This window comes from Schistocerca americana, chromosome 8 (genome assembly GCF_021461395.2).
Source record: "Schistocerca americana isolate TAMUIC-IGC-003095 chromosome 8, iqSchAmer2.1, whole genome shotgun sequence".
NCBI lineage: Eukaryota > Metazoa > Arthropoda > Insecta > Orthoptera > Acrididae > Schistocerca > Schistocerca americana.
The window spans coordinates 311,571,566-311,585,117 of record NC_060126.1 but is presented as its reverse complement, the minus strand read 5'-3'; the positions used below and the strand labels follow the sequence as shown (position 1 = coordinate 311,585,117).

General features: G+C 38.0%; 1 protein-coding gene across 3 annotated transcripts in view; it reads right to left on the bottom strand.

Moving 5' to 3' along the window:
* LOC124544643 overlaps positions 1-13,147 on the bottom strand; it is a 34,371-nt gene extending 21,224 nt beyond the window's left edge. For 2 of the 3 annotated variants that reach the window (XM_047123257.1, XM_047123256.1), the window contains exons 1-2: positions 6,280-6,761; positions 6,053-6,184 (exon numbers count right to left, since the gene is read on the bottom strand). The gene's annotated coding sequence lies outside the window, so the exon portion shown is untranslated. Of the gene's footprint in view, positions 1-6,052; positions 6,185-6,279; positions 6,762-13,129 lie in introns of those variants that run through there. The other variant, XM_047123258.1, reaches the window with a different exon arrangement.
* Between the last annotated feature and the right edge of the window lie 405 nt (positions 13,148-13,552).

Sequence of the window (13,552 nt, the reverse complement as noted above, 5' to 3'; positions counted from 1 at the left end):
CCAAATCCACTTTTCTAGATTGAAAAATTTGACTAAAAATACCCATTTTTAGCACTTCTTGAAAAATCGTCAACTTCACCCTAGATTTGTGAAATAATGGAAAGCAATAAGAGAATGAAATTTTATATTCTAAGACCTTGTGTTGGTGAGTTATGGTGTGCAAAGTTTCATGTACATCCCACAATTACTTTTGGAGATATAAAAACTAAAGTTCGCATTTTTTTTTTAAGCAGCTAATTTTTTTCGCCCAACTTTGCTTCAAATTATCTATATGAAAATTGCTCAGAAATCCTTTTCTTAATATTTTACTTTAAAGAGCTCTAAAAGTTGTATAAGATGGCCAAGTTTTGTTTCTTTCATGCAAATACTTAGAGATATCTCAAAGTTGCTGAAAATTCAAGGACGCACCGTAGAAAGCTGTGGTATGGTTTTAAACAAGTGACTGTACATCAGCAAGTATTGAATTTCTGAAACTGAAGCTTTACCAGTGTTCACTGAGAACATGTGTGAATGTTCATACAAAATATCATCAAAATCCATGAGGGTCATGTGGGAGCCTCTAGACCACTTGGCATGGAATGACCCACAAGCACACACAAACAAAAATTTTGACTGCCTTAGGGAATGGAGGGAATGAACGAACTCCACTTTCCTCTCTCAGGGCTGGCAGCATATATCTGGCTCCAGCGCTCCCCAGAAAGTAGAACTGACATAATGGTCGTAAGAATCACTAATCCCTTCTGGTGTTGTGAAGGCCGTACTCGAACCCCCATCATGGACTAGTATTAGTCTCTTCTCTTTTTTTAAGAAAAAGAGATTTAAAAAACATAAGAAAGGGCCATCCACAACACAAAGCAAGAGTACCAAGCATTTGTTAACGGTTGCAGCGCAATTGTTTTATGGGGTTGGCAGTGTCTTAAATGCGGTTGCTCGGGACCAACCTCCAGGGTATCCCAAACAACCACAGATCAAGCAGCCACGATAAACTGCCCATATTATACTGTAAAACTGAGAGTAGAAATGAAAATGGGTTCTAATTGACTATTCCGTTGTTCTTATGAAATTTCTATGAAAGTACAGTGTGGTTCCACATTAACATCGTATTTTTAATACATTATGTGTCAGAAAGTTACATCTTGTAGAATGTTGACCACTCTGCTTTCCATGCAACGTCATCTTACACTTGATATTGAGTGATGATATGATGCATTCCCTGTTTTTTTATGGTTTGTAATAATTATTCCTTATTGGCAACTGAATCACCTTAAGCTACATCACAAATTCCATTCTTATGATGCAGTCAAGCTACTTACTCCCTGATTATGTACTGTAGCCATTTGTCACCTAAATTCGATTGTATACTTGTGTATTGCCTGAATTAATGGTAGTATAAGGTTGTTATACTATACTTATGTGATATGACTTACTAATACTCTATAAGTTACAGAACCCACGATAAAATTCCCCATCACAAATAATAAAGCTCATAAAACTTTTCACAACTTTAAACAGCATGCACCATTTAATTTAAAAAACATAATTGCTATGCCACAGAAGACCCATCATCCCAGTAATGCATACACAAGGGTGTATTAAATGTAATGTACTATTACACAGATCCCATACGAAAACAACGTCACTCATAGTATTACACTTCCATAATATATACAAACTTCACTCTTCAAACTGACAAGTTTGGCTGTGCATGGGCAAAAGTCATTTATTTCCCCAATGAATCCCCCTAATTTTCCATAATGGCTTGATGGTTTAAAGTTTTTAATATGCTTGAAGACATTAATAATTGCATCCTGAACCATACAGTCACCCATTACCATGGTACTCAATACATTAACAGGTAAAATACACAATGACTGAATGATGTCACACTTAACTATACTGGTTGCTAGCACCACTGTTCAAAGATGACAAATTGTATCAAATGCATCACCAAAAAAAATGGTATGCGTCAAACCAAACAAACATAGGCAGTGATGAAGGTCAGAACTATGTTTAAGTTCTAAGTTATCTGGAGTAAATTGTGCGCATATTAAAGAACACTGTTCTGAATGAGGCAGTGCAGTTAAGACAAAGTCCTCATATTCGAGAGGATGGAATCTAGCACTGTCTGCCCAATATGATTTACATTTTCCTAAATCATTGCAGGTAACTGTCATGATGGTTTCTTCATGAAGGACATAGTCCACCCAGTGCACTATCCTCAATAACAGTTATCTTATTTGTTGTGTTTGTGTACATCTATTTTTGAGCTGTTTATTCATGTGGGATTATGATGACAAATCCGAAGTTGATCCCTGGATGAATAAATAAATAATCATTGGAAGATTATGACAAAATAGCATGTAAGGTACTTCACAAACTACACCTTCCACGTACATTTTCTGTCTATCTTGATCCTAGTGTATATAGTTCCCTGTTCTATACTGCGAGTACTTCATTTTCTTCCCAATTTGTATGCAAAGAATCAAACTCCACAAACGAAGCCAGAAATTGCTACACATAAATGTAGCTGGTTGCTTCAGATTAATTGCAATAGTAATACGAATACATCCAGTATGAACAACAATTTAAGCATATTGGTGTATTTTAGATACAACGGAAAATTGACATCCAAATAAACTGAAAGCTATAACCAGAAAATCCATCTTCGAACAGTGGTGTTAGCAACCTACTATAGTTAGTGTGTAATAAAAAACTGGCAGCCAGACAATCTTTCTAGATCTCCTGGCTATTAGAGAAGTACATAACCAAGAGGAAATGACTCATCTTCACATCAAAAGCACTTCTCAGGGCCAAACATCTATGGAACTTGGAACAATTATTAAAATATGCCAACAGAATATTGAGGACATTAGTAAAACCAAATGCCAAATTCTTCAAAAGTTACTGACTAAGCACAACATTGACATGGTTTCCCTACAGGAAACCCAGACAGATTACGAAGATCGATTACGCTCCAGAGGAAAAATAACTGGATACGATATCATTGGCTCAACATACCACCGTGCCTATGGAGTAGCCACATACGTCAAAAATAAATTTGAGAACGCTCAGCTCATATCCCCTTTCACAAATGACAATATCCACTCGTGATAATTAAGTGAATTGGTCACAAGTAACATTTACAAAACACCAGGATCCGCATGGCCAGTGGATGTGCTTCAATCACACTGCCATCTCGCTGTCTTCTTAGGAGACTTTTAAACAGCTACCACACGCAATGGTGATACAGAACAACTGATACAAATGGTGAAGCCTAAGCAAATGGGGCAGAAGAAAACAACACCCACTTCGTTTTTGATGCTAAAGATCGCGGTTCCTTCAGATCTGCAGCTCGGAAACGAGAGTATGACCCAGACCTATGCTTTGTCACAGCTGATGAAAATCACCAGCTGGTCAACACAAGCTGAAATGTTTTGCCAGATTTCCCTCAAAGTCAACACCGTCTAGTCCTAGTAGAAATTGTCACAAGTATTCCACTGATAACCGCAACTCCTTGATCCAGATGGAGCCTACAAAAAGCGAATTGGAAAGCTTACCCTGAAGACCTCGATAAATGCCTAGGATGGATCCTTCCATCTGCTGATAGTTACAAAAGATTTGTGGGAGCAGTCATCAGTACAGCAAAAAAACACATACCTAGAGACAACACAAAGAATACATTCCAGGCTGGGAGGAGAAATGTGAGAAGCTGTATAATGACTACCAAAGCAGCGGTAACAGAGAAATAGCAAATGAACTCATAGAAAGCCTTGATACCGCACAACGACAAATGTGGATGGAAACTACTCAGGCTATGGACTTTTAAAGTATCTGTCAGAAAAGCATGGTCTCTGCTTTGCAAACCACGAGCAGCCAGATGTATCGCTCGAGAAGAAAACACCACAACACCTAACAAAATTGCTTTGCACACTGTTAAAACATTTAAAGGGGTAAACCACCAAGAGACAACAATATGCATTAAACTTGAACTTAGAAAGCTAAAAGCAACAGCCAGTGTTGATACTAAATATTCACGCGACATCACCCCCCGAAGAGATCTTGGCAGCAATAAAGGACACAAAACCAGGTAAAGGCTCTGGCTCAGATGACATCTCCCAGAGTTTCTTATAACGTCTGGCAAACATATGAAAATATTGTTAGCGAAGTTCTTCATATCACTACTGCAGACAGGAAACATACTTAAACGTGCCAAGAAAATTGCCCTCCTAAAGCCAGGTAAACCAGGAAATCTGCAAAACTACCAGCCACAGCACTGCTTAGCATGGTTTACAAACTTCTGGAACGAGTACTACTTAGCAGGATTGGTCAGACAATACTCATGGCCATCCCAGTAGAATAAGTCGGCTTTCGTTCCAACTGAAGGTGGGCAGACCAAGTCCTGGTCCTTACAACACATACTGAAGTGGGATTCCAAAAGAAACTAAAAACATCTGTGGCCTTCATTGACTTGATAGGAGCCTATGATACTGTCTGGAGACAAGGCCTGCTCTATAAACTGATGAAAATAATTCCCTGTCAAAAAGTGACAAAGTTTATTGGTAACAGAGGATTCCAGGTCGTCGTGGGAAAAAGTCAGCAGCCAGAAATTCCTTCAAAATGGCTTACCTCAAGGCTCAGTATTAGCACCACTGTGTTTCATCCTCTACATTGCTAACATGCCAGAAACAGCTATTGGGTATGCTGATGACTCGGCCATTGCAACAATGCGTACCGATTTTGATACAATGGAAGAAACCCTGACATCTGATCTGTCCGCCCTGGCAGCATAGTTCTGTAAATGGAGGCTTAGGCCTAATGCCACAAAGATAGAAGTAACTTGCTTCCATCTCAATAACAGAGAAGCCAACAGAGTTCTGGAAGTATACTTTGACGACTCACGCCTCATCCACAACAAGGAGCAAAGGTACCTAGAGGTCACGTCAAACAGAACTTTGCCATTTAAATCTCACCGTACAAAAACAGCTTCCAACATGAGAACAAGAAACAACCTCATCCATAAAATCTTCCAACACATCAGAGAAGAATGCAGAGAGGACTAGATGTTTGTCTGTGAATATCTGTAATGAAATGTAATTTAGAATAATGTGATCCAATACTGCAATGTACTTAAATGCCGTACAATAAATAAAATCCAGTAATTTGCCACACCAATCGAATCTATTCATATATTATTTTACAATGATGCATGCATTTCTATTATACAAGAGTTCTGTTAACAATGATCGCCACAACTTTCCAGATTATTTATACGATTCTTAGACCAGAATTTGCATCTCAGGATCACTAATCAACAAAACGGTTCTGGACAACTTGCACTGACATGTCAACCATCTGAATGGCACACGAACAACGCTATATGCAATCATTTTGTTTTTGCGTTGCTCAAACGCACAATTACTGTACTGGAGTGCAAAAATGACACTGCAACTGATGATTATTTGATCCATTCGTTATTAATCTACGAAATAAAAGTTTTAATGCTAACAGCATTTTCAGCAAAATATTAATTTAATTGACTACATATAACTACAGCGTGCAATCTATCCACAAGGGACATTTACAAGTCTTACAACGCTCACTCGGTAATCACACATCTGTTATTTCCAAAATAACAGAGGTATTGTGTAATGCGGGCCATTAAGTGTATTCCATATTTGGAAAATAAAATCAAAACAAAAGGTATTTCCTCGAAAATATCCTGAATAGAGTACGACGTTAACGAGAAACTATAGCAAGAACGCAAACTACTGTATCATGCGTGATAGGCATATTTGTCACGTTACACCCACGGTTACGGCACCAAAATACTACGACACCACTCCTGCAAGTCACTTCCGAAAATATGAGATGACCATCTTGTTTAAATTTTCGGTGCGAAAGAAAGTAACAATAGCATTTACATCCAAGAAAGGAAACAACTCCTTATGTCGTTGTTTTCAAGTTTCATATAGTTAATCCCATTACACAACGCAAGCTAATTATTAATAAAATTTCATCATATACAACAAAAACACATAACATAAACACATACTTGTCGATCATTGTGATATTTTCACTTCCTTCACACTCGGTCTTCGTTACTCATGATCAGCAACCATTTGGGTGTCATGTCAAAACAATGCTGCGCATCACAGTAGCAATGCTGATGTGATGACGCCTTTGTCTGCAAGTTCATAATAATGAGGAAATCTGTGTTGCACTCATACAATTACCACGTTCATTATACAATTAGGTTATGTACATAATTTTTATACGCACATTAATCAGCTCATAATTTCTGTAAACCTCCTCCCGCATAATACATATTACACGTTACCTAAAGACCCACCCACGAAAAAACTTTTATCCACCCTATGCAGAGACATCTCACACAGAGATGGCCGTCACGTGCACAAACATGTTTCTCAGAAGGAAGCGAGACGCACGTCAATATATCGCAGACGTGTCATGGACTACATATATAAATTAATAGACTTAATGGAGTCAATGATTGGAATAAACTATAAACCCAACTGTGAATCATAACTATGATAATATTAGAATGAGTTAAAGTGAGTGAGATAACTGCCAAAATACTCGAATAACAAATCTCACACAGTATTCGAAATCAACTGTAATTAACAGACGTCTCAAAAATCACAAAATATTTTTATTGGGCAGTATGGGCCCACAAACATTTTACAAAAGCTTCTTTTAATTAGCACTCTGTCACTAGCGGTACGAGGGTAAAGCGGTACGAGGGTAAGAGAGAGCTGTAGAAATCCAACATTACAAAGTAGCACAGAAACATACCTACATGAAATTTGTAGACTAGGAAACTTGAAACAGTAACCAGTATTTCTTACCCTATGAACACGGATTTCTTTGGAGGTCACCACGCGTTTTTTATTCAACCTCTTCTTCTTCTTCAGAAATTTGTAGTTTATTCGGAAGTACATCGTAGTGCAGGCGTATTAGATCACTGAGGGCTTGCGAGGTACAGTACTCTGAAGTCTGAACGTTGTGTGCGCGACGACATACATAAAACAATTATTGTCACTCAGGTGTTAGCGACAACAATGGCCAAGTACGCAGTGCAACTGTGATCTCTGTACCAATGTGTCCTTTTGTTTCACCTATACCACCATTTTCCCCTCAAATTAAATTAAATTTGCCAATGAAATAGTGGTTAGCACTTCTGTCCACAGAATATACCCAGATTCATAACATAATGCTGCCTACGTAGCCTTATCTAGCCCTAACATTACACAATGGAATTTTTGTAGTGTTAAAAACAATCTGGTAGCGTGATACCTCCAAACAATTCTCAGCACTCCAAACGTACATTCAGGTTAATTAAACAAAACTTTCAAAGTCTTAGCAATAAGCACAATGAGTTGAATATCACTGCAACAATTGATAACCCTGGGTACAGTGTGTGTTTACGTTGGCTATTCTCCATGATCGTTTGCTCTGCCTTCAGCAGGAAAGAGAAACGTTGTTGTGGGGTAGCAATCTCTGCAGCGAGAGTCAGTAACTGTAATGTAATAGATGCAAGTAGTTTCAGCATTGACGAAATAGTAGAATTAGCGGCAATTAATTAGAAGTGGCGCAAAGAAAACTTTAAATATTATAGGCCTATCACACCTCCACCACGTACGTAACGACCTGCTTGTTGACATAGACAGTAAACACTGCAATAAAAATGGCTGGATTTAATATCATACTAACTGAAGAAATAAACACTGGCTTGCTGTCTACTGACGAAATTGGAAAAGCTACATCCATATATGTCTGCAAACCCTTGTTATGTGCGTAGATTGTACCAGTTTTTAGGGTTTATTCCTGTTCTTCACATATGGAGCACGGGAAGAATGACTGTTTGAATGCCTCTATGTGTGCAGTACTTATCTACTCCCCACGATCCCTATGTGAGCGATATGGAGAGGGTTGTAGTATATGCGTAGAGTAATTATTTAAAGGTGATTTTTGCAATTTTGTTAATAGACTTTCGTGGAATGGTTTATGTCTTATCTTCAAGAGTCTGGCAGTTCAGTTCCTTCGTTATCTCTGTGACACTCTCCCACAGATTAAACAAACCTGTGACAATTCATGCTGCTCTCCCGTGTAAACGTTCAATACCCCCAGTTTGTCATATCTGGTATGGGTCCCATACAGTTGTGCACTATTCTACAATCAGCTGCACAAGTGATTTGTATGTAATCCCCTTTGCAGACTGATTGCACTTCCCCAGTAATCTACCAATAAACCAAAGCCTACCACCTGCTTTACCCACGACGGAACCTATGTGATCATTCCATTTCGTATCCCTACAAAGTATCTGTATTTGTATGAGTTAGCCGATTCGAACAGTGATTCATTGATATTACAGTCATGGGATACTACGTTTTTCATTTCGTGAAGTGCAAAATTTTGCGTTTCTGAACATTTGGAGCAAGTTGCCAATCTCTGCACCATGTTGAAATCTTATCAAGATCTGACTGAATATTTATGCAGATCTTTCAGATAGCATTTATTACAGAAAACTGGATCATTTGTGAAAAGCCTGACATTGCTATTAATATTATCTGCAAGATCATTAATATACAACATGAACAGCCAGGGCACCAACATACTTTCCTCGGGCATACTCGATGTTACGTCTACACCTGACGTCAAAGTTACTTCTACATCTGACGATAGCTCTCCATCCAAGATAACATGCTGTGTCCTCCTTACTAAAAAGTTCTCAGTCAAGTCACAAATTTCACTTGATACACCATATAACCATACTTTTGACAATAAGTGTAGGTGTGATACTGAGCCAAATGCTTTTTGGAAATCAAGAAGTATTGCATCTACCTGACTGCCTTGATCAAAAGCTTTTCAGTATGTTATTTGAGGAAAGTGCGAGTTGAGTTTTACATGATCAATGTTTTTGTAATCCAAGCATTGAGGAGGACATCCTGTTCAAATACCCCATTATGTTTGAGCTCAGAATACATTCTAAGATTCGACAACAAATCAATATCAAGGATATTGGACAGTTGTTTTGTAGATCACTTCTACTATCCTTCTTGTAGACCTGTGCTTTTTCCAAAAACTGGGCATGGTTTTTTGTTTGAGAAATCTACGATAGATTATAGTTAGAAGAGAGAATAACTCAGCTGCAAATTCAGCATTGAATCTGACTGATATTCTATTGGGGCCTGGAGCATTGTTCAGTTTTAACAGTTTCAGCTGTTTCTCATCACCAGTGACTGTAATACTTATTTCATTCATCTTTTGGGTGGCATGAAGATTAAATTGGTGCAATTCTCTCGAATTTTGCTTTGTAAAGGAACATTTGAAAATGGAGTTAATCATTTCGGCTTTTGTTTTGCTACCCTCAATTTCAATTCCTGTCTCATCTACTAGGGACTGGACACTATCTTTGGTGCCACTAACAGTCCTTACATATGACCAGAATTTCTTTCTAGTCACTGTAGGCATCAGACATTGCACTCTTGACAGCCAAACACATTTCATTCAATGTCTCTCTATCTACAGCCCTACACTTTGTTTTACACCTAATACCTGCTCAATTTAACTTACTTTCCTGGTAAATGAGTCCACCAGAAACATCAATAGTATCGAGTTATACTGGCTGATTACAATCAAACTTCCAAAACACTGTAGAAATAACACCACTGGTCAGAATGACATCATATTGCAACAGAATATTATCAGAGAAGGGGAAAAACATACGACAGAAGAAAAAAAAATAGCGTGAAAATTGATCAATAGATGGCGCTTTATGTGTTAGAATATGTAAATGAAAACACCTGTCATGCGCACGACCCATTGAAGCTGGTATAAACATGACGGGTACACAGCTATTCCTCCTTTCACATCCGCGACATTCGCCATGACTGTCTTAATGCAGGATCACACTCTGCTTGTAAAGCTGCAGTACAAGAATGATGACTGTGCACACGTCGCTCTGCAGAAGTTTGGGACACTGAAGTGTTTGAAAAAAGGTGTTGGTCTGATAACTGCTATGGGTCTCAAGAAAATGATTCGGAAATTTGAAAAGATGGGTTCTTTTGGTGTGCAACCTGGTAGAGGGAGGAAACGAATTGATTCGACATCAGTGGAAGCAGTGGCCACAGCAATGCAGGAGGAGATGAGTGGTGGTGTGCAAATGTGTAGTACACAGAGAATTGCCCGAACATATCTGTGAGCACAGTGCATGAAATCTTACAAAACATCCTCCTTTGCTATTCATTCAAAATTACCCATGTGCAGGAGTTGCTTCCTATTGGCCTGCCAGCAAGAGATACCTTTGCTTTAGAATTTATTGCTTGCATGGAAGTGGACAATGATAGGCTGTAAAAGATTTCATGGACAGACAAAGCCCACTTCCATCTGACAGGATATGTCAATACATAGAATTTTTGAATATGGGCAACGGAAAATCCACACGCAAATCAACCAGTACCACTTTATCCTGAAAAGGTCACTTTGTGGTGTGGGTTTACAGCATCATTGATCACAGGGCCATAGTTTTCTCGAAGAGACAGTGCTTCCGGTCCTGTTGACTGTACCATCATTGGTAAGCACTATGAGTGTCTTTTGTGCAACCACGTTATTCCAATAGTGTGGATGTGTGAATGGGATCATTTTTATGCAAGATGGTGCACCTCTGCACATTGCAAATCCAGTTAAGCAGCTGCTGAAGCACACCATTTAGGAAATGCTGGAAGTATCGGCCGCCATTCCCCTACAGCCTGACTTTTCCAATCATCTGATCTTAATCAGTGTGACTTCAGGCTGTGGGGCTATCTGAAAGATGTTGTGTTCAGTGTTCCGATTGCCAACTTAGCTACATTGAAGGCAAGCATTGCACAACACATTCTGAACGTGACTCCAGAAACACTTCGATCAGTTGTGGAACATGCTGTTTCCGCTTGTTGCAGAAAACGATGGACAGCATACTGAACATGTTTTGCGCCAGTCAAATTAATAACCCAATTTTATTTTGATTAATGCTTTTTATGTAGATTTTGGCCTCAAGACAATTAAAAACCAATGTGATTGATGCTTTTTATGCTGTTTTTGGGATAATTAAAAACCAATTTTTCCAATCCAATGTGATGGGACCTTGCTGTGGTGGATGGGGTTATGTAACTGACTGTATCACACCCGTATATCCAAGCACAGTGAGGTGTACAGTTTGTTTGATGTCAAATGTACACCTTAGGCATTATTGTGTGATTCATTTATCATTTGTAGTCGACCACTATTAAATTATGATGCTTACAGTGCCATCCATTGCTGCATTTTGTAACTATTTATTTTTCTTCTGCCATACGTTTTCCCCCTTCTCCCATAATATTTCGTTGCGATTTGACATCATTCTGACCAGAGGTGTTATTTCTACAGCAGTTTGAAAGTTTAACTTTAATTATAATCCCCTTGCATATTGAAATATTATAACTAAATGTACCGCTTTACATGCAATGCATTCTGAAGCTTGCCATTTCTGACCACCATGCTGCACAGGTAGAGATAGAAGCTGGAAATCATGCCAGCAGCAAAAAGAAACAATATGTGACAAAAAGAACCATTCATGACGACGTGTTAAAGATCCCAGCAGTGTCCTAAAAAGCTCACAATTGTGTAAAAGAACTGCATAACTTTTAGCAAAATTGCATCATCAGATTTTTATTATTGCTTCAATGTCATAGGCCCAGAAATGACATTTGCAGTAAATGATTGCAAAAAGATTAAAAAACTGCATAAACCATGAAGTGAAAAAAGCAAGAGAAAAACTAACATTTTTCCAATGAACAGTATTAAAGAATAGCAATAATAATGGGCTAAAGGTAGAATTTAAGAACTATTGTGATTTTTGTAAAGATCTGCTGTAAGAAACTAAAAAAGTAAATATGTAGACATAACGTTAAGAAACTCTACTAACACTGGCTGAGCTGTTTGGATGATTATTCTCAAAAGTTCGATCATATGGGGCACCAAGTGAAATTTGTGAATGGATTGATGGCTTTTTGGCAGGGAGGACACAGCATGTTATGTTGGATGGAGAGTCATTGTCAGGTGTAGAAGTAGCTTCAGCTGTACACCAGGGAAGTGTGTTGGGATCCATGTTGTTCAAGTTGTATATTGATAACCTTGCAGACAATATTAATAGTAATATCAGACTTTTGGCAGATGATGCAGTGTATGCAATGAAGTACTTTCGAAAAAAAACTGCATAAGAATTCAGTTACATCTTGGTAAGATTTCAGAGTGGTGCAAAGATTGGCAACGTGCTTTAAATGTTCATAAATATTAAATTTCACAAAACATATTATCCAATGACTACAATATCAATGAGCCCCAGTTGGAATCAGCCAACTCATACAAATATCTGGATGTAAAACTCTGTAGGGATATGAAATGGAATGATCACATAGTCTCAGTTGTGGGTAAAGCAGGCGGTAGACTTTGGTTTATTGATAGAATACTGTGTAAAGGCAATCAATCTACAAAGGAAACTGCTTACAGTCACTCATGCAACCATTCCTAGAATGTTGCAAAATTGTGTGAATCCATACCAAATAGGTCTAACAGGGGATATTGAACGTATACAGAGAAGGGCAGCATGCATGGTCACAGACATGTTTAATCCATGGCAGCGTGTACTGAAGGAACTGAGCTGGCAGACTCTTGAAGATAGATTAGATTAGATTAATACTTGTTCCATAGATCATGAATACGACACCTCGTAATGATGTGGAACGTGTCAGGTTAATAAAAGATGTCTGTACAAGATATTACATCACACAAAATATTGCATGACACTAATGTTTAAGTTTTTTTTTTAACAAAGTGACTTTATGGACATACTATAATCCCCTATATATAACTCACATAGGGATCATGAGAATAAGATAAGAATAATTACTGCATGCACAGAAGCATTCAATCATTCTTCCTGTGCTCCATACATGAATGGAGCAGGAAAAAACACTAATAACTTAAGTACAATGGGATGTACCCTCTGCCATGCACCTCACAGTCATTTGCAGTGTGTAGACGTAATAAATAGCTTTAGGGAGTGTAAAGGCAAATCAAATAGTGATCTTACCATAAACTATAGAGGGAGTATCATCAAATGCCAACATCTGATTGTAGACATTTTTAATGAGTACTTTTCTTCTGGTCGAAAGTCCATCAGTCACCATTTCAACAACTTCAATATAGTTATACAGGCATCCCAGTCAGACAAAACATATACTCATCTCCAACCAGCTGCAAGAAAATAAAAATTTTGAGCAACCATTTACATAAAAGAAATTTAATTTCTTGACCAGTTTCTGGCACATATTACCCATCTTCAGAAGGTTATAAGTATCACATTATTTGCCAATGTCAACTGATTAAGAAATTTAATTTCTATTATGCAGCTAGTTGCTGATTATTTTGTAATATTCAACTTCAGTTGCGGAAGATGGATAAAATACTAAACAAGGAAATAAATTACATAGTAAGGTCACTAAAAAATACAAAA